General features: G+C 40.7%; 31 non-coding genes across 31 annotated transcripts; all 31 read left to right on the top strand.

Annotated features, from left to right (window-relative positions):
• Positions 1–340: 340 nt before the first annotated feature.
• Positions 341–412, top strand: trnac-gca (transfer RNA cysteine (anticodon GCA)). The gene has a single exon. It is a non-coding gene; the product is annotated as a tRNA-Cys (tRNA).
• A 678-nt stretch (positions 413–1,090) lies between these two features.
• On the top strand, positions 1,091–1,162 carry trnac-gca (transfer RNA cysteine (anticodon GCA)). Its single transcript has one exon. It is a non-coding gene; the product is annotated as a tRNA-Cys (tRNA).
• A 691-nt stretch (positions 1,163–1,853) lies between these two features.
• On the top strand, positions 1,854–1,925 carry trnac-gca (transfer RNA cysteine (anticodon GCA)). Its single transcript has one exon. It is a non-coding gene; the product is annotated as a tRNA-Cys (tRNA).
• Positions 1,926–2,614: 689 nt separating this feature from the next.
• trnac-gca (transfer RNA cysteine (anticodon GCA)) lies at positions 2,615–2,686 on the top strand. Its single transcript has one exon. It is a non-coding gene; the product is annotated as a tRNA-Cys (tRNA).
• Positions 2,687–3,376: 690 nt separating this feature from the next.
• Positions 3,377–3,448, top strand: trnac-gca (transfer RNA cysteine (anticodon GCA)). The gene has a single exon. It is a non-coding gene; the product is annotated as a tRNA-Cys (tRNA).
• Positions 3,449–4,138: 690 nt separating this feature from the next.
• trnac-gca (transfer RNA cysteine (anticodon GCA)) lies at positions 4,139–4,210 on the top strand. The gene has a single exon. It is a non-coding gene; the product is annotated as a tRNA-Cys (tRNA).
• A 678-nt stretch (positions 4,211–4,888) lies between these two features.
• On the top strand, positions 4,889–4,960 carry trnac-gca (transfer RNA cysteine (anticodon GCA)). Its single transcript has one exon. It is a non-coding gene; the product is annotated as a tRNA-Cys (tRNA).
• A 669-nt stretch (positions 4,961–5,629) lies between these two features.
• trnac-gca (transfer RNA cysteine (anticodon GCA)) lies at positions 5,630–5,701 on the top strand. Its single transcript has one exon. It is a non-coding gene; the product is annotated as a tRNA-Cys (tRNA).
• A 690-nt stretch (positions 5,702–6,391) lies between these two features.
• trnac-gca (transfer RNA cysteine (anticodon GCA)) lies at positions 6,392–6,463 on the top strand. The gene has a single exon. It is a non-coding gene; the product is annotated as a tRNA-Cys (tRNA).
• A 691-nt stretch (positions 6,464–7,154) lies between these two features.
• trnac-gca (transfer RNA cysteine (anticodon GCA)) lies at positions 7,155–7,226 on the top strand. Its single transcript has one exon. It is a non-coding gene; the product is annotated as a tRNA-Cys (tRNA).
• A 679-nt stretch (positions 7,227–7,905) lies between these two features.
• trnac-gca (transfer RNA cysteine (anticodon GCA)) lies at positions 7,906–7,977 on the top strand. Its single transcript has one exon. It is a non-coding gene; the product is annotated as a tRNA-Cys (tRNA).
• Positions 7,978–8,655: 678 nt separating this feature from the next.
• On the top strand, positions 8,656–8,727 carry trnac-gca (transfer RNA cysteine (anticodon GCA)). The gene has a single exon. It is a non-coding gene; the product is annotated as a tRNA-Cys (tRNA).
• Positions 8,728–9,409: 682 nt separating this feature from the next.
• On the top strand, positions 9,410–9,481 carry trnac-gca (transfer RNA cysteine (anticodon GCA)). Its single transcript has one exon. It is a non-coding gene; the product is annotated as a tRNA-Cys (tRNA).
• Positions 9,482–10,160: 679 nt separating this feature from the next.
• trnac-gca (transfer RNA cysteine (anticodon GCA)) lies at positions 10,161–10,232 on the top strand. Its single transcript has one exon. It is a non-coding gene; the product is annotated as a tRNA-Cys (tRNA).
• Positions 10,233–10,867: 635 nt separating this feature from the next.
• On the top strand, positions 10,868–10,939 carry trnac-gca (transfer RNA cysteine (anticodon GCA)). The gene has a single exon. It is a non-coding gene; the product is annotated as a tRNA-Cys (tRNA).
• Positions 10,940–11,618: 679 nt separating this feature from the next.
• Positions 11,619–11,690, top strand: trnac-gca (transfer RNA cysteine (anticodon GCA)). Its single transcript has one exon. It is a non-coding gene; the product is annotated as a tRNA-Cys (tRNA).
• Positions 11,691–12,651: 961 nt separating this feature from the next.
• On the top strand, positions 12,652–12,723 carry trnac-gca (transfer RNA cysteine (anticodon GCA)). Its single transcript has one exon. It is a non-coding gene; the product is annotated as a tRNA-Cys (tRNA).
• Positions 12,724–13,404: 681 nt separating this feature from the next.
• trnac-gca (transfer RNA cysteine (anticodon GCA)) lies at positions 13,405–13,476 on the top strand. The gene has a single exon. It is a non-coding gene; the product is annotated as a tRNA-Cys (tRNA).
• Positions 13,477–14,157: 681 nt separating this feature from the next.
• trnac-gca (transfer RNA cysteine (anticodon GCA)) lies at positions 14,158–14,229 on the top strand. The gene has a single exon. It is a non-coding gene; the product is annotated as a tRNA-Cys (tRNA).
• A 690-nt stretch (positions 14,230–14,919) lies between these two features.
• Positions 14,920–14,991, top strand: trnac-gca (transfer RNA cysteine (anticodon GCA)). Its single transcript has one exon. It is a non-coding gene; the product is annotated as a tRNA-Cys (tRNA).
• Positions 14,992–15,673: 682 nt separating this feature from the next.
• trnac-gca (transfer RNA cysteine (anticodon GCA)) lies at positions 15,674–15,745 on the top strand. Its single transcript has one exon. It is a non-coding gene; the product is annotated as a tRNA-Cys (tRNA).
• Positions 15,746–16,426: 681 nt separating this feature from the next.
• trnac-gca (transfer RNA cysteine (anticodon GCA)) lies at positions 16,427–16,498 on the top strand. Its single transcript has one exon. It is a non-coding gene; the product is annotated as a tRNA-Cys (tRNA).
• Positions 16,499–17,421: 923 nt separating this feature from the next.
• On the top strand, positions 17,422–17,493 carry trnac-gca (transfer RNA cysteine (anticodon GCA)). The gene has a single exon. It is a non-coding gene; the product is annotated as a tRNA-Cys (tRNA).
• Positions 17,494–17,803: 310 nt separating this feature from the next.
• On the top strand, positions 17,804–17,875 carry trnac-gca (transfer RNA cysteine (anticodon GCA)). Its single transcript has one exon. It is a non-coding gene; the product is annotated as a tRNA-Cys (tRNA).
• A 539-nt stretch (positions 17,876–18,414) lies between these two features.
• On the top strand, positions 18,415–18,486 carry trnac-gca (transfer RNA cysteine (anticodon GCA)). Its single transcript has one exon. It is a non-coding gene; the product is annotated as a tRNA-Cys (tRNA).
• Positions 18,487–18,796: 310 nt separating this feature from the next.
• On the top strand, positions 18,797–18,868 carry trnac-gca (transfer RNA cysteine (anticodon GCA)). The gene has a single exon. It is a non-coding gene; the product is annotated as a tRNA-Cys (tRNA).
• A 682-nt stretch (positions 18,869–19,550) lies between these two features.
• Positions 19,551–19,622, top strand: trnac-gca (transfer RNA cysteine (anticodon GCA)). The gene has a single exon. It is a non-coding gene; the product is annotated as a tRNA-Cys (tRNA).
• Positions 19,623–20,313: 691 nt separating this feature from the next.
• trnac-gca (transfer RNA cysteine (anticodon GCA)) lies at positions 20,314–20,385 on the top strand. The gene has a single exon. It is a non-coding gene; the product is annotated as a tRNA-Cys (tRNA).
• Positions 20,386–21,067: 682 nt separating this feature from the next.
• trnac-gca (transfer RNA cysteine (anticodon GCA)) lies at positions 21,068–21,139 on the top strand. The gene has a single exon. It is a non-coding gene; the product is annotated as a tRNA-Cys (tRNA).
• Positions 21,140–21,820: 681 nt separating this feature from the next.
• trnac-gca (transfer RNA cysteine (anticodon GCA)) lies at positions 21,821–21,892 on the top strand. Its single transcript has one exon. It is a non-coding gene; the product is annotated as a tRNA-Cys (tRNA).
• Positions 21,893–22,574: 682 nt separating this feature from the next.
• Positions 22,575–22,646, top strand: trnac-gca (transfer RNA cysteine (anticodon GCA)). Its single transcript has one exon. It is a non-coding gene; the product is annotated as a tRNA-Cys (tRNA).
• Positions 22,647–23,286: the final 640 nt, after the last annotated feature.

Here is a 23,286-nt window from a genome sequence, read left to right as displayed (position 1 = left end):
GCAGTCCCCAGTTCAACACTGGATGCCCCCTCATTGTGAAACGTGAGCATTTCCAGTATCAAATCACAGTTGACGTATTTTCAGACCACTGAACCAATGCACTACATACTTCAAGGAGTTTTTTGAAAGAAAGCCTCTGACCAGTTACATGAATAAGACAAAATCAGGTGTACCCGCTTTCCACTGACAACTTATATTAAAAGATTCGCATAATAATTCAGCTCAACCAAAGACCAGAATTCTTTTTAAATCTACTAACTCGAAGTGACATAGCATGCCCCTAAAGTGTAGTACTCCGAGATAGGGGGTGAGGTCCCTTTTTAGGCAAAGTTTTTTTTGTGGGGGTATAGCTCAGTGGTAGAGCATTTGACTGCAGATCAAGAGGTCCCCAGTTCAACTCTGGGTGCCCCCTGCTCACTTTAAACCTCAGGATTAAAATGCTAACATCTCCATTAAAATTGTAAAATTTCCCTCAATCAATATACCACTTCAAAGACTTATTATTAGAACAAGCCACTCCACATTCAGACAAATAAATCAAACACATGTGTACATGTTTGCCATTCAATCTATACATTCGCAATTTAAAGAAAACAAAGACTACATGTCTTTTTGAATCCCCCAATTTGAAGTGTGGTAGGTTGTCTCAGCCTTTGCAGAAATGCTGCAATAGGCAGGGAGGACCCATTTTCATGAGCATCTTCTATGTTGGGTTCAATCTCAGTGAAAGAGCATTTGACTGCAGGTCAAGCAGTCCCCAGTTCAACACTGGATGCCCCCTCATTGTGAAACGTGAGCATTTCCAGTATCAAATCACAGTTGACGGACTTTCAGACCACTGAACCAATGCACTACATACTTCAAGGAGTTTTTTGAAAGAAAGCCTCTGACCAGTTATATGAATAAGACAAAATCAGGTGTACCCGCTTTCCACTGACAACTTATATTCAAAGATTCGCATAATAATTCAGCTCAACCAAAGACCAGAATTCTTTTTAAATCTACTAACTCGAAGTGACATAGCAAGCCCCTAATGTGTAGTACTCCGAGATAGGGGGTGAGGTCCCTTTTTAGGCAAAGGTTTTGTTGTGGGGGTATAGCTCAGTGGTAGAGCATTTGAGTGCAGATCAAGAGGTCCCCAGTTCAACTCTGGGTGCCCCCTGCTCACTTTAAACCTCAGGATGAAAATGCTAACATCTCCATTAAAATTGTAAAATTTCCCTGAAAGAAAAAAACCACTTCAAAGACCCATTATTAGAACAAGCCACTCCACATTCAGACAAATAAATCAAACACATGTGTACATGTTTGCCATTCAATCTATACATTTGCAATTTCAAATAAAATTTAAAGAAAACAAAGACTACATGTCTTTTTGAATCCCCCAATTTGAAGTGTGGTAGGTTGTCTCAGCCTTTGCAGAAATTCTGCAATAGGCAGGGAGGACCCATTTTCATGAGCATCTTCTATGTTGGGTTCAATCTCAGTGAAAGAGCATTTGACTGCAGGTCAAGCAGTCCCCAGTTCAACACTGGATGCCCCCTCATTGTGAAACGTGAGCATTTCCAGTATCAAATCACAGTTGACGGACTTTCAGACCACTGAACCAATGCACTACATACTTCAAGGAGTTTTTTGAAAGAAAGCCTCTGACCAGTTATATGAATAAGACAAAATCAGGTGTACCCGCTTTCCACTGACAACTTATATTCAAAGATTCGCATAATAATTCAGCTCAACCAAAGACCAGAATTCTTTTTAAATCTACTAACTCGAAGTGACATAGCATGCCCCTAATGTGTAGTACTCCGAGATAGGGGGTGAGGTCCCTTTTTAGGCAAAGGTTTTGTTGTGGGGGTATAGCTCAGTGGTAGAGCATTTGACTGCAGATCAAGAGGTCCCCAGTTCAACTCTGGGTGCCCCCTGCTCACTTTAAACCTCAGGATTAAAATGCTAACATCTCCATTAAAATTGTAAAATTTCCCTGAAAGAAAAAAACACTTCAAAGACCCATTATTAGAACAAGCCACTCCACATTCAGACAAATAAATCAAGCACATGTGTACATGTTTGCCATTCAATCTATACATTCGCAATTTCAAATAAAATTTAAAGAAAACAAAAACTACATGTCTTTTTGAATCCCCCAATTGAAGTGTGGTAGGTTGTCTCAGCCTTTGCAGAAATGCTGCAATAGGCAGGGAGGACCCATTTTCATGAGCATCTTCTATGTTGGGTTCAATCTCAGTGAAAGAGCATTTGACTGCAGGTCAAGCAGTCCCCAGTTCAACACTGGATGCCCCCTCATTGTGAAACGTGAGCATTTCCAGTATCAAATCACAGTTGACGGACTTTCAGACCACTGAACCAATGCACTACATACTTCAAGGAGTTTTTTGAAAGAAAGCCTCTGACCAGTTATATGAATAAGACAAAATCAGGTGTACCCGCTTTCCACTGACAACTTATATTCAAAGATTCGCATAATAATTCAGCTCAACCAAAGACCAGAATTCTTTTTAAATCTACTAACTCGAAGTGACATAGCATGCCCCTAATGTGTAGTACTCCGAGATAGGGGGTGAGGTCCCTTTTTAGGCAAAGGTTTTGTTGTGGGGGTATAGCTCAGTGGTAGAGCATTTGAGTGCAGATCAAGAGGTCCCCAGTTCAACTCTGGGTGCCCCCTGCTCACTTTAAACCTCAGGATGAAAATGCTAACATCTCCATTAAAATTGTAAAATTTCCCTGAAAGAAAAAAACCACTTCAAAGACCCATTATTAGAACAAGCCACTCCACATTCAGACAAATAAATCAAACACATGTGTACATGTTTGCCATTCAATCTATACATTTGCAATTTCAAATAAAATTTAAAGAAAACAAAAACTACATGTCTTTTTGAATCCCCCAATTGAAGTGTGGTAGGTTGTCTCAGCCTTTGCAGAAATTCTGCAATAGGCAGGGAGGACCCATTTTCATGAGCATCTTCTATGTTGGGTTCAATCTCAGTGAAAGAGCATTTGACTGCAGGTCAAGCAGTCCCCAGTTCAACACTGGATGCCCCCTCATTGTGAAACGTGAGCATTTCCAGTATCAAATCACAGTTGACGGACTTTCAGACCACTGAACCAATGCACTACATACTTCAAGGAGTTTTTTGAAAGAAAGCCTCTGACCAGTTATATGAATAAGACAAAATCAGGTGTACCCGCTTTCCACTGACAACTTATATTCAAAGATTCGCATAATAATTCAGCTCAACCAAAGACCAGAATTCTTTTTAAATCTACTAACTCGAAGTGACATAGCATGCCCCTAATGTGTAGTACTCCGAGATAGGGGGTGAGGTCCCTTTTTAGGCAAAGGTTTTGTCGTGGGGGTATAGCTCAGTGGTAGAGCATTTGACTGCAGATCAAGAGGTCCCCAGTTCAACTCTGGGTGCCCCCTGCTCACTTTAAACCTCAGGATTAAAATGCTAACATCTCCATTAAAATTGTAAAATTTCCCTGAAAGAAAAAAACACTTCAAAGACCCATTATTAGAACAAGCCACTCCACATTCAGACAAATAAATCAAGCACATGTGTACATGTTTGCCATTCAATCTATACATTCGCAATTTCAAATAAAATTTAAAGAAAACAAAAACTACATGTCTTTTTGAATCCCCCAATTTGAAGTGTGGTAGGTTGTCTCAGCCTTTGCAGAAATGCTGCAATAGGCAGGGAGGACCCATTTTCATGAGCATCTTCTATGTTGGGTTCAATCTCAGTGAAAGAGCATTTGACTCCAGGGCAAGCAGTCCCCAGTTCAACACTGGATGCCCCCTCATTGTGAAACGTGAGCATTTCCAGTATCAAATCACAGTTGACGGACTTTCAGACCACTGAACCAATGCACTACATACTTCAAGGAGTTTTTTGAAAGAAAGCCTCTGACCAGTTATATGAATAAGACAAAATCAGGTGTACCCGCTTTCCACTGACAACTTATATTCAAAGATTCGCATAATAATTCAGCTCAACCAAAGACCAGAATTCTTTTTAAATCTACTAACTCGAAGTGACATAGCATGCCCCTAATGTGTAGTACTCCGAGATAGGGGGTGAGGTCCCTTTTTAGGCAAAGGTTTTGTTGTGGGGGTATAGCTCAGTGGTAGAGCATTTGACTGCAGATCAAGAGGTCCCCAGTTCAACTCTGGGTGCCCCCTGCTCACTTTAAACCTCAGGATTAAAATGCTAACATTTCCATTAAAATTGTAAAATTTCCCTGAAAGAAAAATCCACTTCAAAGACCCATTATTAGAACAAGCCACTCCACATTCAGACAAATAAATCAAACACATGTGTACATGTTTGCCATTCAATCTATACATTCGCAATTTAAAGAAAACAAAGACTACATGTCTTTTTGAATCCCCCAATTTGAAGTGTGGTAGGTTGTCTCAGCCTTTGCAGAAATGCTGCAATAGGCAGGGAGGACCCATTTTCATGAGCATCTTCTATGTTGGGTTCAATCTCAGTGAAAGAGCATTTGACTGCAGGTCAAGCAGTCCCCAGTTCAACACTGGATGCCCCCTCATTGTGAAACGTGAGCATTTCCAGTATCAAATCACAGTTGACGGACTTTCAGACCACTGAACCAATGCACTACATACTTCAAGGAGTTTTTTGAAAGAAAGCCTCTGACCAGTTATATGAATAAGACAAAATCAGGTGTACCCGCTTTCCACTGACAACTTATATTCAAAGATTTGCATAATAATTCAGCTCAACCAAAGACCAGAATTCTTTTTAAATCTACTAACTCGAAGTGACATAGCATGCCCCTAAAGTGTAGTACTCCGAGATAGGGGGTGAGGTCCCTTTTTAGGCAAAGTTTTTTTTGTGGGGGTATAGCTCAGTGGTAGAGCATTTGACTGCAGATCAAGAGGTCCCCAGTTCAACTCTGGGTGCCCCCTGATCACTTTAAACCTCAGGATTAAAATGCTAACATCTCCATTAAAATTGTAAAATTTCCCTCAATCAATATACCACTTCAAAGACTTATTATTAGAACAAGCCACTCCACATTCAGACAAATTCATGTGTACATGTTTGCCATTCAATCTATACATTCGCAATTTAAAGAAAACAAAGACTACATGTCTTTTTGAATCCCCCAATTTGAAGTGTGGTAGCTTGTCTCAGCCTTTGCAGAAATGCTGCAATAGGCAGGGAGGACCCATTTTCATGAGCATCTTCTATGTTGGGTTCAATCTCAGTGAAAGAGCATTTGACTGCAGGTCAAGCAGTCCCCAGTTCAACACTGGATGCCCCCTCATTGTGAAACGTGAGCATTTCCAGTATCAAATCACAGTTGACGTATTTTCAGACCACTGAACCAATGCACTACATACTTCAAGGAGTTTTTTGAAAGAAAGCCTCTGACCAGTTACATGAATAAGACAAAATCAGGTGTACCCGCTTTCCACTGACAACTTATATTAAAAGATTTGCATAATAATTCAGCTCAACCAAAGACCAGAATTCTTTTTAAATCTACTAACTCGAAGTGACATAGCATGCCCCTAATGTGTAGTACTCTGAGATAGGGGGTGAGGTCCCTTTTTAGGCAAAGGTTTTGTTGTGGGAGTATAGCTCAGTGGTAGAGCATTTGACTGCAGATCAAGAGGTCCCCAGTTAAACTCTGGGTGCCCCCTGCTTACTTTAAACCTCAGGATTAAAATGCTAACATCTCCATTAAAATTGTAAAATTTCCCTGAAAGAAAAAACCACTTCAAAGACCCATTATTAGAACAAGCCACTCCACATTCAGACAAATAAATCAAACACATGTGTACATGTTTGCCATTCAATCTATACATTCGCAATTTCAAATAAAATTTAAAGAAAACAAAGACTACATGTCTTTTTGAATCCCCCAATTTGAAGTGTGGTAGGTTGTCTCAGCCTTTGCAGAAATGCTGCAATAGGCAGGGAGGACCCATTTTCATGAGCATCTTCTATGTTGGGTTCAATCTCAGTGAAAGAGCATTTGACTGCAGGTCAAGCAGTCCCCAGTTCAACACTGGATGCCCCCTCATTGTGAAACGTGAGCATTTCCAGTATCAAATCACAGTTGACGTATTTTCAGACCACTGAACCAATGCACTACATATTTCGAGGAGTTTTTTGAAAGAAAGCCTCTGACCAGTTACATGAATAAGACAAAATCAGGTGTACCCGCTTTCCACTGACAACTTATATTAAAAGATTCGCATAATAATTCAGCTCAACCAAAGACCAGAATTCTTTTTAAATCTACTAACTCGAAGTGACATAGCATGCCCCTAATGTGTAGTACTCCGAGATAGGGGGTGAGGTCCCTTTTTAGGCAAAGGTTTTGTCGTGGGGGTATAGCTCAGTGGTAGAGCATTTGACTGCAGATCAAGAGGTCCCCAGTTCAACTCTGGGTGCCCCCTGCTCACCTTAAACCTCAGGATTAAAATGCTAACATCTCCATTAAAATTGTAAAATTTCCCTGAAAGAAAAAAACCACTTCAAAGACCCATTATTAGAACAAGCCACTCCACATTCAGACAAATAAAGCAAACACATGTGTACATGTTTGCCATTCAATCTATACATTCGCAATTTCAAATAAAATTTAAAGAAAACAAAGACTACATGTCTTTTTGAATCCCCCAATTTGAAGTGTGGTAGGTTGTCTCAGCCTTTGCAGAAATGCTGCAATAGGCAGGGAGGACCCATTTTCATGAGCATCTTCTATGTTGGGTTCAATCTCAGTGAAAGAGCATTTGACTGCAGGTCAAGCAGTCCCCAGTTCAACACTGGATGCCCCCTCATTGTGAAACGTGAGCATTTCCAGTATCAAATCACAGTTGACGTATTTTCAGACCACTGAACCAATGCACTACATATTTCGAGGAGTTTTTTGAAAGAAAGCCTCTGACCAGTTACATGAATAAGACAAAATCAGGTGTACCCGCTTTCCACTGACAACTTATATTAAAAGATTCGCATAATAATTCAGCTCAACCAAAGACCAGAATTCTTTTTAAATCTACTAACTCGAAGTGACATAGCATGCCCCTAATGTGTAGTACTCCGAGATAGGGGGTGAGGTCCCTTTTTAGGCAAAGGTTTTGTTGTGGGGGTATAGCTCAGTGGTAGAGCATTTGACTGCAGATCAAGAGGTCCCCAGTTCAACTCTGGGTGCCCCCTGCTCACCTTAAACCTCAGGATTAAAATGCTAACATCTCCATTAAAATTGTAAAATTTCCCTGAAAGAAAAAAACCACTTCAAAGACCCATTATTAGAACAAGCCACTCCACATTCAGACAAATAAAGCAAACACTTGTGTACATGTTTGCCATTCAATCTATACATTCGCAATTTAAAGAAAACAAAGACTACATGTCTTTTTGAATCCCCCAATTTGAAGTGTGGTAGGTTGTCTCAGCCTTTGCAGAAATGCTGCAATAGGCAGGGAGGACCCATTTTCATGAGCATCTTCTATGTTGGGTTCAATCTCAGTGAAAGAGCATTTGACTGCAGGTCAAGCAGTCCCCAGTTCAACACTGGATGCCCCCTCATTGTGAAACGTGAGCATTTCCAGTATCAAATCACAGTTGACGTATTTTCAGACCACTGAACCAATGCACTACATACTTCAAGGAGTTTTTTGAAAGAAAGCCTCTGACCAGTTACATGAATAAGACAAAATCAGGTGTACCCGCTTTCCACTGACAACTTATATTAAAAGATTCGCATAATAATTCAGCTCAACCAAAGACCAGAATTCTTTTTAAATCTACTAACTCGAAGTGACATAGCATGCCCCTAAAGTGTAGTACTCCGAGATAGGGGGTGAGGTCCCTTTTTAGGCAAAGTTTTTTTTGTGGGGGTATAGCTCAGTGGTAGAGCATTTGACTGCAGATCAAGAGGTCCCCAGTTCAACTCTGGGTGCCCCCTGCTCACTTTAAACCTCAGGATTAAAATGCTAACATCTCCATTAAAATTGTAAAATTTCCCTCAATCAATATACCACTTCAAAGACTTATTATTAGAACAAGCCACTCCACATTCAGACAAATAAATCAAACACATGTGTACATGTTTGCCATTCAATCTATACATTCGCAATTTAAAGAAAACAAAGACTACATGTCTTTTTGAATCCCCCAATTTGAAGTGTGGTAGGTTGTCTCAGCCTTTGCAGAAATGCTGCAATAGGCAGGGAGGACCCATTTTCATGAGCATCTTCTATGTTGGGTTCAATCTCAGTGAAAGGGCATTTGACTGCAGGTCAAGCAGTCCCCAGTTCAACACTGGATGCCCCCTCATTGTGAAACGTGAGCATTTCCAGTATCAAATCACAGTTGACGGACTTTCAGACCACTGAACCAATGCACTACATACTTCAAGGAGTTTTTTGAAAGAAAGCCTCTGACCAGTTATATGAATAAGACAAAATCAGGTGTACCCGCTTTCCACTGACAACTTATATTCAAAGATTCGCATAATAATTCAGCTCAACCAAAGACCAGAATTCTTTTTAAATCTACTAACTCGAAGTGACATAGCATGCCCCTAATGTGTAGTACTCCGAGATAGGGGGTGAGGTCCCTTTTTAGGCAAAGGTTTTGTTGTGGGGGTATAGCTCAGTGGTAGAGCATTTGACTGCAGATCAAGAGGTCCCCAGTTCAACTCTGGGTGCCCCCTGCTCACTTTAAACCTCAGGATTAAAATGCTAACATATCCATTAAAATTTCCCTGAAAGAAAAAAACACTTCAAAGACCCATTATTAGAACAAGCCACTCCACATTCAGACAAATAAATCAAGCACATGTGTACATGTTTGCCATTCAATCTATACATTCGCAATTTCAAATAAAATTTAAAGAAAACAAAAACTACATGTCTTTTTGAATCCCCCAATTTGAAGTGTGGTAGGTTGTCTCAGCCTTTGCAGAAATTCTGCAATAGGCAGGGAGGACCCATTTTCATGAGCATCTTCTATGTTGGGTTCAATCTCAGTGAAAGAGCATTTGACTGCAGGTCAAGCAGTCCCCAGTTCAACACTGGATGCCCCCTCATTGTGAAACGTGAGCATTTCCAGTATCAAATCACAGTTGACGGACTTTCAGACCACTGAACCAATGCACTACATACTTCAAGGAGTTTTTTGAAAGAAAGCCTCTGACCAGTTATATGAATAAGACAAAATCAGGTGTACCCGCTTTCCACTGACAACTTATATTCAAAGATTCGCATAATAATTCAGCTCAACCAAAGACCAGAATTCTTTTTAAATCTACTAACTCGAAGTGACATAGCATGCCCCTAATGTGTAGTACTCCGAGATAGGGGGTGAGGTCCCTTTTTAGGCAAAGGTTATGTTGTGGGGGTATAGCTCAGTGGTAGAGCATTTGACTGCAGATCAAGAGGTCCCCAGTTCAACTCTGGGTGCCCCCTGCTCACTTTAAACCTCAGGATGAAAATGCTAACATCTCCATTAAAATTGTAAAATTTCCCTGAAAGAAAAAAACCACTTCAAAGACCCATTATTAGAACAAGCCACTCCACATTCAGACAAATAAGTCAAACACATGTGTACATGTTTGCCATTCAATCTATACATTTGCAATTTAAAGAAAACAAAGACTACATGTCTTTTTGAATCCCCCAATTTGAAGTGTGGTAGGTTGTCTCAGCCTTTGCAGAAATGCTGCAATAGGCAGGGAGGACCCATTTTCATGAGCATCTTCTATGTTGGGTTCAATCTCAGTGAAAGAGCATTTGACTGCAGGTCAAGCAGTCCCCAGTTCAACACTGGATGCCCCCTCATTGTGAAACGTGAGCATTTCCAGTATAAAATCACAGTTGACGTATTTTCAGACCACTGAACCAATGCACTACATATTTCAAGGAGTTTTTTGAAAGAAAGCCTCTGACCAGTTACATGAATAAGACAAAATCAGGTGTACCCGCTTTCCACTGACAACTTATATTAAAAGATTCGCATAATAATTCAGCTCAACCAAAGACCAGAATTCTTTTTAAATCTACTAACTCGAAGTGACATAGCATGCCCCTAATGTGTAGTACTCCGAGATAGGGGGTGAGGTCCCTTTTTAGGCAAAGGTTTTGTTGTGGGGGTATAGTTCAGTGGTAGAGCATTTGACTGCAGATCAAGAGGTCCCCAGTTCAACTCTGGGTGCCCCCTGCTCACTTTAAACCTCAGGATTAAAATGCTAACATCTCCATTAAAATTGAACAAGCCACTCCACATTCAGACAAATTCATGTGTACATGTTTGCCACTCAATCTATACATTCGCAATTTCAAATAAAATGTAAAGAAAACAAAGACTACATGTCTTTTTGAATCCCCCAATTTGAAGTGTGGTAGGTTGTCTCAGCCTTTGCAGAAATGCTGCAATAGGCAGGGAGGACCCATTTTCATGAGCATCTTCTATGTTGGGTTCAATCTCAGTGAAAGAGCATTTGACTGCAGGTCAAGCAGTCCCCAGTTCAACACTGGATGCCCCCTCATTGTGAAACGTGAGCATTTCCAGTATCAAATCACAGTTGACGGACTTTCAGACCACTGAACCAATGCACTACATACTTCAAGGAGTTTTTTGAAAGAAAGCCTCTGACCAGTTATATGAATAAGACAAAATCAGGTGTACCCGCTTTCCACTGACAACTTATATTCAAAGATTCGCATAATAATTCAGCTCAACCAAAGACCAGAATTCTTTTTAAATCTACTAACTCGAAGTGACATAGCATGCCCCTAATGTGTAGTACTCCGAGATAGGGGGTGAGGTCCCTTTTTAGGCAAAGGTTATGTTGTAGGGGTATAGCTCAGTGGTAGAGCATTTGACTGCAGATCAAGAGGTCCCCAGTTCAACTCTGGGTGCCCCCTGCTCACTTTAAACCTCAGGATGAAAATGCTAACATCTCCATTAAAATTGTAAAATTTCCCTGAAAGAAAAAAACCACTTCAAAGACCCATTATTAGAACAAGCCACTCCACATTCAGACAAATAAGTCAAACACATGTGTACATGTTTGCCATTCAATCTATACATTTGCAATTTAAAGAAAACAAAGACTACATGTCTTTTTGAATCCCCCAATTTGAAGTGTGGTAGGTTGTCTCAGCCTTTGCAGAAATGCTGCAATAGGCAGGGAGGACCCATTTTCATGAGCATCTTCTATGTTGGGTTCAATCTCAGTGAAAGAGCATTTGACTGCAGGTCAAGCAGTCCCCAGTTCAACACTGGATGCCCCCTCATTGTGAAACGTGAGCATTTCCAGTATAAAATCACAGTTGACGTATTTTCAGACCACTGAACCAATGCACTACATATTTCAAGGAGTTTTTTGAAAGAAAGCCTCTGACCAGTTACATGAATAAGACAAAATCAGGTGTACCCGCTTTCCACTGACAACTTATATTAAAAGATTCGCATAATAATTCAGCTCAACCAAAGACCAGAATTCTTTTTAAATCTACTAACTCGAAGTGACATAGCATGCCCCTAATGTGTAGTACTCCGAGATAGGGGGTGAGGTCCCTTTTTAGGCAAAGGTTTTGTTGTGGGGGTATAGTTCAGTGGTAGAGCATTTGACTGCAGATCAAGAGGTCCCCAGTTCAACTCTGGGTGCCCCCTGCTCACTTTAAACCTCAGGATTAAAATGCTAACATCTCCATTAAAATTGAACAAGCCACTCCACATTCAGACAAATTCATGTGTACATGTTTGCCACTCAATCTATACATTCGCAATTTCAAATAAAATGTAAAGAAAACAAAGACTACATGTCTTTTTGAATCCCCCAATTTGAAGTGTGGTAGGTTGTCTCAGCCTTTGCAGAAATGCTGCAATAGGCAGGGAGGACCCATTTTCATGAGCATCTTCTATGTTGGGTTCAATCTCAGTGAAAGAGCATTTGACTGCAGGTCAAGCAGTCCCCAGTTCAACTCTGGGTGCCCCCTGCTCACTTTAAACCTCAGGATTAAAATGCTAACATCTCCATTAAAATTGAACAAGCCACTCCACATTCAGACAAATTCATGTGTACATGTTTGCCACTCAATCTATACATTCGCAATTTCAAATAAAATTTAAAGAAAACAAAGACTACATGTCTTTTTGAATCCCCCAATTTGAAGTGTGGTATGTTGTCTCAGCCTTTGCAGAAATGCTGCAATAGGCAGGGAGGACCCATTTTCATGAGCATCTTCTATGTTGGGTTCAATCTCAGTGAAAGAGCATTTGACTGCAGGTCAAGCAGTCCCCAGTTCAACACTGGATGCCCCCTCATTGTGAAACGTGAGCATTTCCAGTATCAAATCACAGTTGACGTATTTTCAGACCACTGAACCAATGCACTACATATTTCAAGGAGTTTTTTGAAAGAAAGCCTCTGACCAGTTACATGAATAAGACAAAATCAGGTGTACCCGCTTTCCACTGACAACTTATATTAAAAGATTCGCATAATAATTCAGCTCAACCAAAGACCAGAATTCTTTTTAAATCTACTAACTCGAAGTGACATAGCATGCCCCTAATGTGTAGTACTCCGAGATAGGGGGTGAGGTCCCTTTTTAGGCAAAGGTTTTGTTGTGGGGGTATAGCTCAGTGGTAGAGCATTTGACTGCAGATCAAGAGGTCCCCAGTTCAACTCTGGGTGCCCCCTGCTCACTTTAAACCTCAGGATTAAAATGCTAACATATCCATTAAAATTGTAAAATTTCCCTCAATCAATATACCACTTCAAAGACTTTTTATTAGAACAAGCCACTCCACATTCAGACAAATTCATGTGTACATGTTTGCCACTCAATCTATACATTCGCAATTTCAAATAAAATTTAAAGAAAACAAAGACTACATGTCTTTTTGAATCCCCCAATTTGAAGTGTGGTAGCTTGTCTCAGCCTTTGCAGAAATGCTGCAATAGGCAGGGAGGACCCATTTTCATGAGCATCTTCTATGTTGGGTTCAATCTCAGTGAAAGAGCATTTGACTGCAGGTCAAGCAGTCCCCAGTTCAACACTGGATGCCCCCTCATTGTGAAACGTGAGCATTTCCAGTATCAAATCACAGTTGACGTATTTTCAGACCACTGAACCAATGCACTACATACTTCAAGGAGTTTTTTGAAAGAAAGCCTCTGACCAGTTATATGAATAAGACAAAATCAGGTGTACCCGCTTTCCACTGACAACTTATATTAAAAGATTCGCATAATAATTCAGCTCAACCAAAGACCAGAATTCTTTTTAAATCTACTAACTCGAAGTGACATAGCATGCCCCTAAAGTGTAGTACTCCGAGATAGGGGGTGAGGTCCCTTTTTAGGCAAAGTTTTTTTTGTGGGGGTATAGCTCAGTGGTAGAGCATTTGACTGCAGGTCAAGAGGTCCCCAGTTCAACTCTGGGTGCCCCCTGCTCACTTTAAACCTCAGGATTAAAATGCTAACATCTCCATTAAAATTGTAAAATTTCCCTCAATCAATATACCACTTCAAAGACTTATTATTAGAACAAGCCACTCCACATTCAGACAAATTCATGTGTACATGTTTGCCACTCAATCTATACATTCGCAATTTCAAATAAAATTTAAAGAAAACAAAGACTACATGTCTTTTTGAATCCCCCAATTTGAAGTGTGGTAGCTTGTCTCAGCCTTTGCAGAAATGCTGCAATAGGCAGGGAGGACCCATTTTCATGAGCATCTTCTATGTTGGGTTCAATCTCAGTGAAAGAGCATTTGACTGCAGGTCAAGCAGTCCCCAGTTCAACACTGGATGCCCCCTCATTGTGAAACGTAAGCATTTCCAGTATCAAATCACAGTTGACGGACTTTCAGACCACTGAACCAATGCACTACATACTTCAAGGAGTTTTTTGAAAGAAAGCCTCTGACCAGTTATATGAATAAGACAAAATCAGGTGTACCCGCTTTCCACTGACAACTTATATTCAAAGATTCGCATAATAATTCAGCTCAACCAAAGACCAGAATTCTTTTTAAATCTACTAACTCGAAGTGACATAGCATGCCCCTAATGTGTAGTACTCCGAGATAGGGGGTGAGGTCCCTTTTTTGGCATAGGTTTTGTTGTGGGGGTATAGCTCAGTGGTAGAGCATTTGACTGCAGATCAAGAGGTCCCCAGTTCAACTCTGGGTGCCCCCTGCTTACTTTAAACCTCAGGATTAAAATGCTAACATCTCCATTAAAATTGTAAAATTTCCCTGAAAGAAAAAACCACTTCAAAGACCAATTATTAGAACAAGCCACTCCACATTCAGACAAATAAATCAAACACATGTGTACATGTTTGCCATTCAATCTATACATTTGCAATTTCAATTAAAATTTAAAGAAAACATAGACTACATGTCTTTTTGAATCCCCCAATTTGAAGTGTGGTAGGTTGTCTCAGCCTTTGCAGAAATGCTGCAATAGGCAGGGAGGACCCATATTCATGAGCATCTTCTATGTTGGGTTCAATCTCAGTGAAAGAGCATTTGACTGCAGGTCAAGCAGTCCCCAGTTCAACACTGGATGCCCCCTCATTGTGAAACGTGAGCATTTCCAGTATCAAATCACAGTTGACGGACTTTCAGACCACTGAACCAATGCACTACATACTTCAAGGAGTTTTTTGAAAGAAAGCCTCTGACCAGTTATATGAATAAGACAAAATCAGGTGTACCCGCTTTCCACTGACAACTTATATTCAAAGATTCGCATAATAATTCAGCTCAACCAAAGACCAGAATTCTTTTTAAATCTACTAACTCGAAGTGACATAGCATGCCCCTAATGTGTAGTACTCCGAGATAGGGGGTGAGGTCCCTTTTTAGGCATAGCTTTTGTTGTGGGGGTATAGCTCAGTGGTAGAGCATTTGACTGCAGATCAAGAGGTCCCCAGTTCAACTCTGGGTGCCCCCTGCTCACTTTAAACCTCAGGATTGAAATGCTAACATCTCCATTAAAATTGTAAAATTTCCCTGAAAGAAAAAACCACTTCAAAGACTTAATATTCGAGCAAGCCACTCCACATTCAGACAAATTCATGTGTACATGTTTGACATTCAATCTATACATTCGCAATTTCAAATAAAATCTAAAGAAAACAAAGACTACATGTCTCTTTGAATCCCCCAATTTGAAGTGTGGTAGGTTGTCTCAGCCTTTGCAGAAATGCTTCAATAGGCAGGGAGGACCCATTTTCATGAGCATCTTCTATGTTGGGTTCAATCTCAGTGAAAGAGCATTTGACTGCAGGTCAAGCAGTGCCCAGGTCAACACTGGATGCCCCCTCATTGTGAAACGTGAGCATTTCCAGTATCGAATCACAGTTGATGTATTTTCAGACCACTGAACCAATGCACTACATACTTCAAGGAGTTTTTTGAAAGAAAGCCTCTGACCAGTTACATGAATAAGACAAAATCAGGTGTACCCGCTTTCCACTGACAACTTATATTCAAAGATTCGCATAATAATTCAGTTCAACCAAAGACCACAATTCCTTTTAAATCTACTAACTCGAAGTGACATAGCATGCCCCTAATGTGTAGTACTCCAAGTTAGGGGGGTGAGGTCCCTTTTTTGGCACAGATTTTGTTGTGGGGGTATAGCTCAGCGGTAGAGCATTTGACTGCAGATCAAGAGGTCCCCAGCTCAACTCTCGGTGCCCCCTGCTCATTTTAAACCTCAGGATTAAAATACTAACATCTCCATTAAAATTGTAAAATTTCCCTCAATCAATACACCACTTCAAAGACTTTATATTAGAGCAAGCCACTCCACATTCAGACAAATTCATGTGTACATGTTTGACATTCAATCTATACATTCGCAATTTCAAATAAAATTTAAAGAAAACAAAGACTACATGTCTCTTTGAATCCCCCAATTTGAAGTGTGGTAGGTTGTCTCAGCCTTTGCAGAAATGCTTCAATAGGCAGGGAGGACCCATTTTCATGAGCATCTTCTATTTTGGGTTCAATCTCAGTGAAAGAGCATTTGACTGCAGGTCAAGCAGTGCCCAGGTCAACACTGGATGCCCCCTCATTGTGAAACGTGAGCATTTCCAGTATCGAATCACAGTTGATGTATTTTCAGACCACTGAACCAATGCACTACATACTTCAAGGAGTTTTTTGAAAGAAAGCCTCTGACCAGTTACATGAATAAGACAAAATCAGGTGTACCCGCTTTCCACCAACAACTTATATTCAAAGATTCGCATAGTAATTCAGCTCAACCAAAGACCAGAATTCTTTTTAAATCTACTAACTCGAAGTGACATAGCATGCCCCTAATGTGTAGTACTCCAAGATAGGGGGTGAGGTCCCTTCTTAGGCACAGCTTTTCTTGTGGGGGTATAGCTCAGTGGTAGAGCATTTGACTGCAGATCAAGAGGTCCCCAGTTCAACTCTGGGTGCCCCCTGCTCACTTTAAACCTCAGGATTAAAATGCTAACACCTCCATTAATATTGTAAAATTTCCCTCAAACAATACACCACTTCAAAGACCAATTATTAGAACTTGCCACTCAACATTCAGACAAATAAAACAAATTCATGTTGTACATGTTTGCTATTCAATCTATGAAGTCGCAATTTCAAATGAAATTTAAAGAAAACAAAGACTAGATGTATTTTTGAATCCACCAATTTGAAGTGTGGTAGGTTTTGTCAGGCTTTGCAGAAATGCTGCAATAGGCAGGGAGGACCCATTTTCATGAACATCTTCTATGTTGGGTTCAATCTCAGTGAAAGGGCATTTGACTGCAGGTCAAGCAGTCCCCAGTTCAACACTGGATGCACCCTCATTGTGAAACGTGAGCATTTCCAGTATCAAATCACAGTTGACGTATTTTCAGACCACTGAACCAATGCACTACATACTTCAAGGAGTTTTTTGAAAGAAAGCCTCTGACCAGTTACATGAATAAGACAAAATCAGGTGTACCCGCTTTCCACTGACAACTTATATTCAAAGATTCGCATAATAATTCAGTTCAACCAAAGACCAGTATTATTTTTAAATCTACTAACTCGAAGTGACATAGCATGCCCCTAATGCAGAGGTGGGCACTGAGGGCCGCATTCCTGCATGTTTTCCAGCATACCCTGCTCTGGCATGTTCTAATTGGCTGGACACACCGGAAGCAGGTAATCAGCCATGAGTAGGGCAAGATTATTGGCTGGACACACCTGAACCAGGTAATCAGCCATGAGTAGGGCAAGACTATCTGGAAATCTTGCAGACACACCGGCCCTCGAGGCCTGGAATTGCCCACCCCTGCCCTAATGTATAGTACTCGAAGATAGGGGGGTGAGGTCCCTTTTTTGGCACAGCTTTTGTTGTGGGGGTATAGCTCAGTGGTAGAGCATTTGACTGCAGATCAAGAGGTCCCTAGTTCAACTCTGGGTGCTCCCTCATTGTGATACATGAGCATTTCCAGTATCAAATCACAGTTGACGTATTTTCAGACCACTGAACCAATGCACTACATACTTCAAGGAGTTTTTTGAAAGAAAGCCTCTGACCAGTTACATGAATAAGACAAAATCAGGTGTACCCGCTTTCCACTGACAACTTCTTTTCAAAGATTCGCATAATAATTCAGTTCAACCAAAGACCACAATTCCTTTTAAATCTACTAACTCGAAGTGACATAGCATGCCCCTAATGTATAGTACTCGAAGATAGGGGGGTGAGGTCCCTTTTTTGGCACAGCTTTTGTTGTGGGGGTATAGCTCAGTGGTAGAGCATTTGACTGCAGATCAAGAGGTCCCTGGTTCAACTCTGGGTGCTTCCTCATTGTGATACTTGAGCACTTCCAGTATCAAATCAGTTTACTTATTTTCAGACCACTGAACCAATGCACTACATACTTCAAGGAGTTTTTTGAAAGAAAGCCTCTGACCAGTTACATGAATAAGACAAAATCAGGTGTACCCGCTTTCCACTGACAACTTATATTCAAAGATTCGCATAATAATTCAGTTCAACCAAAGATCAGTATTATTTTTAAATATACTAACTCGAAGTGACATAGCATGCCCCTAATGCAGAGGTGGGCACTGAGGGCCGCATTCCTGCATGTTTTCCAGCATACCCTGCTCTGGCATGTTCTAATTGGCTGGACACACCGGAAGCAGGTAATCAGCCATGAGTAGGGCAAGATTATTGGCTGGACACACCTGAACCAGGTAATCAGCCATGAGTAGGGCAAGACTATCTGGAAATCATGCAGACACACCGGCCCTCGAGGCCTGGAATTGCCCACCCCTGCCCTAATGTATAGTACTCGAAGATAGGGGGATGAGGTTCCTTTTTTGGCACAGCTTTTGTTGTGGGGGTATAGCTCAGTGGTAGAGCATTTGACTGCAGATCAAGAGGTCCCTAGTTCAACACTGGGTGCTCCCTCATTGTGATACATGAGCATTTCCAGTATCAAATCACAGTTGACATATTTTCAGACCACTGAACCAATGCACTACATACTTCAAGGAGTTTTTTGAAAGAAAGCCTCTGACCAGTTACATGAATAAGACAAAATCAGGTGTACCCGCTTTCCACTGACAACTTCTTTTCAAAGATTCGCATAATAATTCAGTTCAACCAAAGACCACAATTCCTTTTAAATCTACTAACTCGAAGTGACATAGCATGCCCCTAATGTGTAGTACTCCAAGTTAGGGGGGTGAGGTCCCTTTTTTGGCACAGATTTTGTTGTGGGGGTATAGCTCAGCGGTAGAGCATTTGACTGCAGATCAAGAGGTCTCCAGTTCAACTCTGGGTGCCCCCTGCTCACTTTAAACCTTAGGATTAAAATGCTAACATCTCCTTTAAAATTGTAAAATTTCCCTCAATCAATACACCACTTCAAAGACTTATTATTAGAGCAAGCCACTCCACATTCAGACAAATTCATGTGTACATGTTTGACATTCAATCTATACATTCGCAATTTCAAATAAAATTTAAAGAAAACAAAGACTAGATGTCTTTTTGAATCCCCCAATTTGAAGTGTGGTAGGTTGTCTCAGCCTTTGCAGAAATGCTGCAATAGGCAGGGAGGACCCATTTTCATGAGTTTCTTCTATGTTGGGTTCAATCTCAGTAAAAGAGCATTTGACTGCAGGTCAAGCAGTCCCCAGTTCAACACTGGATGCCCCCTCATTGTGAAACGTGAGCATTTCCAGTATCAAATCACAGTTGACGTATTTTCAGACCACTGAACCAATGCACTACATACTTCAAGGAGTTTTTTGAAAGAAAGCATCTGACCAGTTACATGAATAAGACAAAATCAGGTGTACCCGCTTTCCACTGACAACTTATATTCAAAGATTCGCATAATAATTCAGTTCAACCAAAGACCAGAATTCCTTTTAAATCTACTAACTCGAAGTGACATAGCATGCCCCTAATGTGTAGTACTCCAAGATAGGGGGGTGAGGTCCCTTCTTAGGCACAGCTTTTGTTGTGGGGGTATAGCTCAGTGGTAGAGCATTTGACTGCAGATCAAGAGGTCCCCAGTTCAACTCTGGGTGCCCCCTGCTCACTTTAAAACTCAGGATTAAAATGCTAACATCTCCATTAAAATTGTAAAATTTCCCTCAATGAATACACCACTTCAAAGACCTATAATTAGAAGAAGCCACTCCACATTCAGACAAATAAATCAAACACATGTGTACATGTTAGCCATTCAATCTATACATTTGCAATTTCAAATAAAATTTAAAGAAAACAAAGACTAAATGTCTTTTTGAATCCCCCAATTTGAAGTGTGATAGGTTGTTTCAGTCTTTGCAGAAATGCTGCAATAGGCAGGGAGGACCCATTTTCATGAGCATCTTCTATGTTGGGTTCAATCTCAGTGAAAGAGCATTTGACTGCAGGTCAAGCGGTCCCCAGTTCAACACTGGATGCCCCCTCATTGTGAAACGTGAGCATTTCCAGTATCAAATCACAGTTGACGTATTTTCAGACCACTGAACCAATGCACTACATACTTCAAGGAGTTTTTTGAAAGAAAGCCTCTGACCAGTTACATGAATAAGACAAAATCAGGTGTACCCGCTTTCCACTGACAACTTATATTCAAAGATTCGCATAATAATTCAGTTCAACCAAAGACCACAATTCCTTTTAAATCTACTAACTCGAAGTGACGTAGCATGCCCCTAATGTGTAGTACTCCAAGTTAGGGGGGTGAGGTCCCTTTTTTGGCACAGATTTTGTTGTGGGGGTATAGCTCAGCGGTAGAGCATTTGACTGCAGATCAAGAGGTCCCCAGCTCAACTCTGGGTGCCCCCTGCTCATTTTAAACCTCAGGATTAAAATGCTAACATCTCCATTAAAATTGTAAAATTTCCCTCAATCAATACACCACTTCAAAGACTTAATATTAGAGCAAGCCACTCCACATTCAGAAAAATTCATGTGTACATGTTTGACATTCAATCTATACATTCGCAATTTCAAATAAAATTTAAAGAAAACAAAGACTACATGTCTCTTTGAATCCCCCAATTTGAAGTGTGGTAGGTTGTCTCAGCCTTTGCAGAAATGCTTCAATAGGCAGGGAGGACCCATTTTCATGAGCATCTTCTATGTTGGGTTCAATCTCAGTGAAAGAGCATTTGACTGCAGGTCAAGCAGTGCCCAGGTCAACACTGGATGCCCCCTCATTGTGAAACGTGAGCATTTCCAGTATCAAATCACAGTTGACGTATTTTCAGACCACTGAACCAATGCACTACATACTTCAAGGAGTTTTTTGAAAGAAAGCCTCTGACCAGTCACATGAATAAGACAAAATCAGGTGTACCCGCTTTCCACTGACAACTTATATTCAAAGATTCGCATAATAATTCAGTTCAACCAAAGACCAGAATTCCTTTTAAATCTACTAACTCGAAGTGACATAGCATGCCCCTAATGTGTAGTACTCCAAGTTAGGGGGGTGAGGTCCCTTTTTTTGCACAGATTTTGTTGTGGGGGTATAGCTCAGCGGTAGAGCATTTGACTGCAGATCAAGAGGTCCCCAGCTCAACTCTGGGTGCCCCCTGCTCATTTTAAACCTCAGGATTAAAATGCTAACATCTCCATTAAAATTGTAAAATTTCCCTCAATCAATACACCACTTCAAAGACTTAATATTAGAGCAAGCCACTCCACATTCAGAAAAATTCATGTGTACATGTTTGACATTCAATCTATACATTCGCAATTTCAAATAAAATTTAAAGAAAACAAAGACTACATGTCTTTTTGAATCCCCCAATTTGAAGTGTGGTAGGTTGTCTCAGCCTTTGCAGAAATGCTGCAATAGGCAGGGAGGACCCATTTTCATGAGCATCTTCTATGTTGGGTTCAATCTCAGTGAAAGAGCATTTGACTGCAGGTCAAGCAGTCCCCAGTTCAACACTGGATGCCCCCTCATTGTGAAACATGAGCATTTCCAGTATCAAATCACAGTTGACGGATTTTCAGACCACTGAACCAATGCACTACATACTTCAAGGAGTTTTTTGAAAGAAAGCCTCTGACCAGTTACATGAATAAGACAAAATCAGGTGTACCCGCTTTCCACTGACAACTTCTTTTCAAAGATTCGCATAATAATTCAGCTCAACCAAAGACCAGAATTCTTTTTAAATCTACTAACTCGAAGTGACATAGCATGCCCCTAATGTGTAGTACACCGAGATAGGGGGTGAGGTCCCTTTTTAGGCAAAGTTTTTGTTGTGGGGGTATAGCTCAGTGGTAGAGCATTTAACTGCAGATCAAGAGGTCCCCAGTTCAACTCTGGGTGCCCCCTGCTCACTTTAAACCTCAGGATTAAAATGCTAACATGTCCATTAAAATTGTAAAATTTCCCTCAATCAATACACCACTTCAAAGACTTATTATTGGAACAAGCCACTCCACATTCAGACAAATTCATGTGTACATGTTTGCCATTCAATGTATACATTCGCAATTTCAAATAAAATTTAAAGAAAACAAAGACTACATGTCTCTTTGAATCCCCCAATTTGAAGTGTGGTAGGTTGTCTCAGCCTTTGCAGAAATGCTGCAATAGGCAGGGAGGACCCATTTTCATGAGCATCTTCTATGTTGAGTTCAATCTCAGTGAAAGAGCATTTGACTGCAGGTCAAGCAGTCCCCAGTTCAACACTGGATGCCCCCTCATTGTGAAACGTGAGCATTTCCAGTATCAAATCACAGTTGACGGACTTTCAGACCACTGAACCAATGCACTACATACTTCAAGGAGTTTTTTGAAAGAAAGCCTCTGACCAGTTACATGAATAAGACAAAATCAGGTGTACCCGCTTTCCACTGACAACTTATATTCAAAGATTCGCATAATAATTCAGTTCAACCAAAGACCACAATTCCTTTTAAATCTACTAACTCGAAGTGACATAGCATGCCCCTAATGTGTAGTACTCCAAGTTAGGGGGGTGAGGTCCCTTTTTTGGCACAGATTTTGTTGTGGGGGTATAGCTCAGCGGTAGAGCATTTGACTGCAGATCAAGAGGTCCCCAGCTCAACTCTGGGTGCCCCCTGCTCATTTTAAACCTCAGGATTAAAATACTAACATCTCCATTAAAATTGTAAAATTTCCCTCAATCAATACACCACTTCAAAGACTTTATATTAGAGCAAGCCACTCCACATTCAGACAAATTCATGTGTACATGTTTGACATTCAATCTATACATTCGCAATTTCAAATAAAATTTAAAGAAAACAAAGACTACATGTCTCTTTGAATCCCCCAATTTGAAGTGTGGTAGGTTGTCTCAGCCTTTGCAGAAATGCTTCAATAGGCAGGGAGGACCCATTTTCATGAGCATCTTCTATTTTGGGTTCAATCTCAGTGAAAGAGCATTTGACTGCAGGTCAAGCAGTGCCCAGGTCAACACTGGATGCCCCCTCATTGTGAAACGTGAGCATTTCCAGTATCGAATCACAGTTGATGTATTTTCAGACCACTGAACCAATGCACTACATACTTCAAGGAGTTTTTTGAAAGAAAGCCTCTGACCAGTTACATGAATAAGACAAAATCAGGTGTACCCGCTTTCCACCAACAACTTATATTCAAAGATTCGCATAGTAATTCAGCTCAACCAAAGACCAGAATTCTTTTTAAATCTACTAACTCGAAGTGACATAGCATGCCCCTAATGTGTAGTACTCCAA

The sequence above is a fragment of the Oryzias latipes genome, chromosome 13 (assembly GCF_053564925.1).
Source record: "Oryzias latipes strain Hd-rR chromosome 13, Olatipes_Hd-rR_3.1".
Taxonomy (NCBI): Eukaryota; Metazoa; Chordata; class Actinopteri; order Beloniformes; family Adrianichthyidae; genus Oryzias; species Oryzias latipes.
The sequence above is the reverse complement of the archived record's forward strand: the minus strand, read 5'-3'. Positions and strand labels throughout refer to the sequence as shown.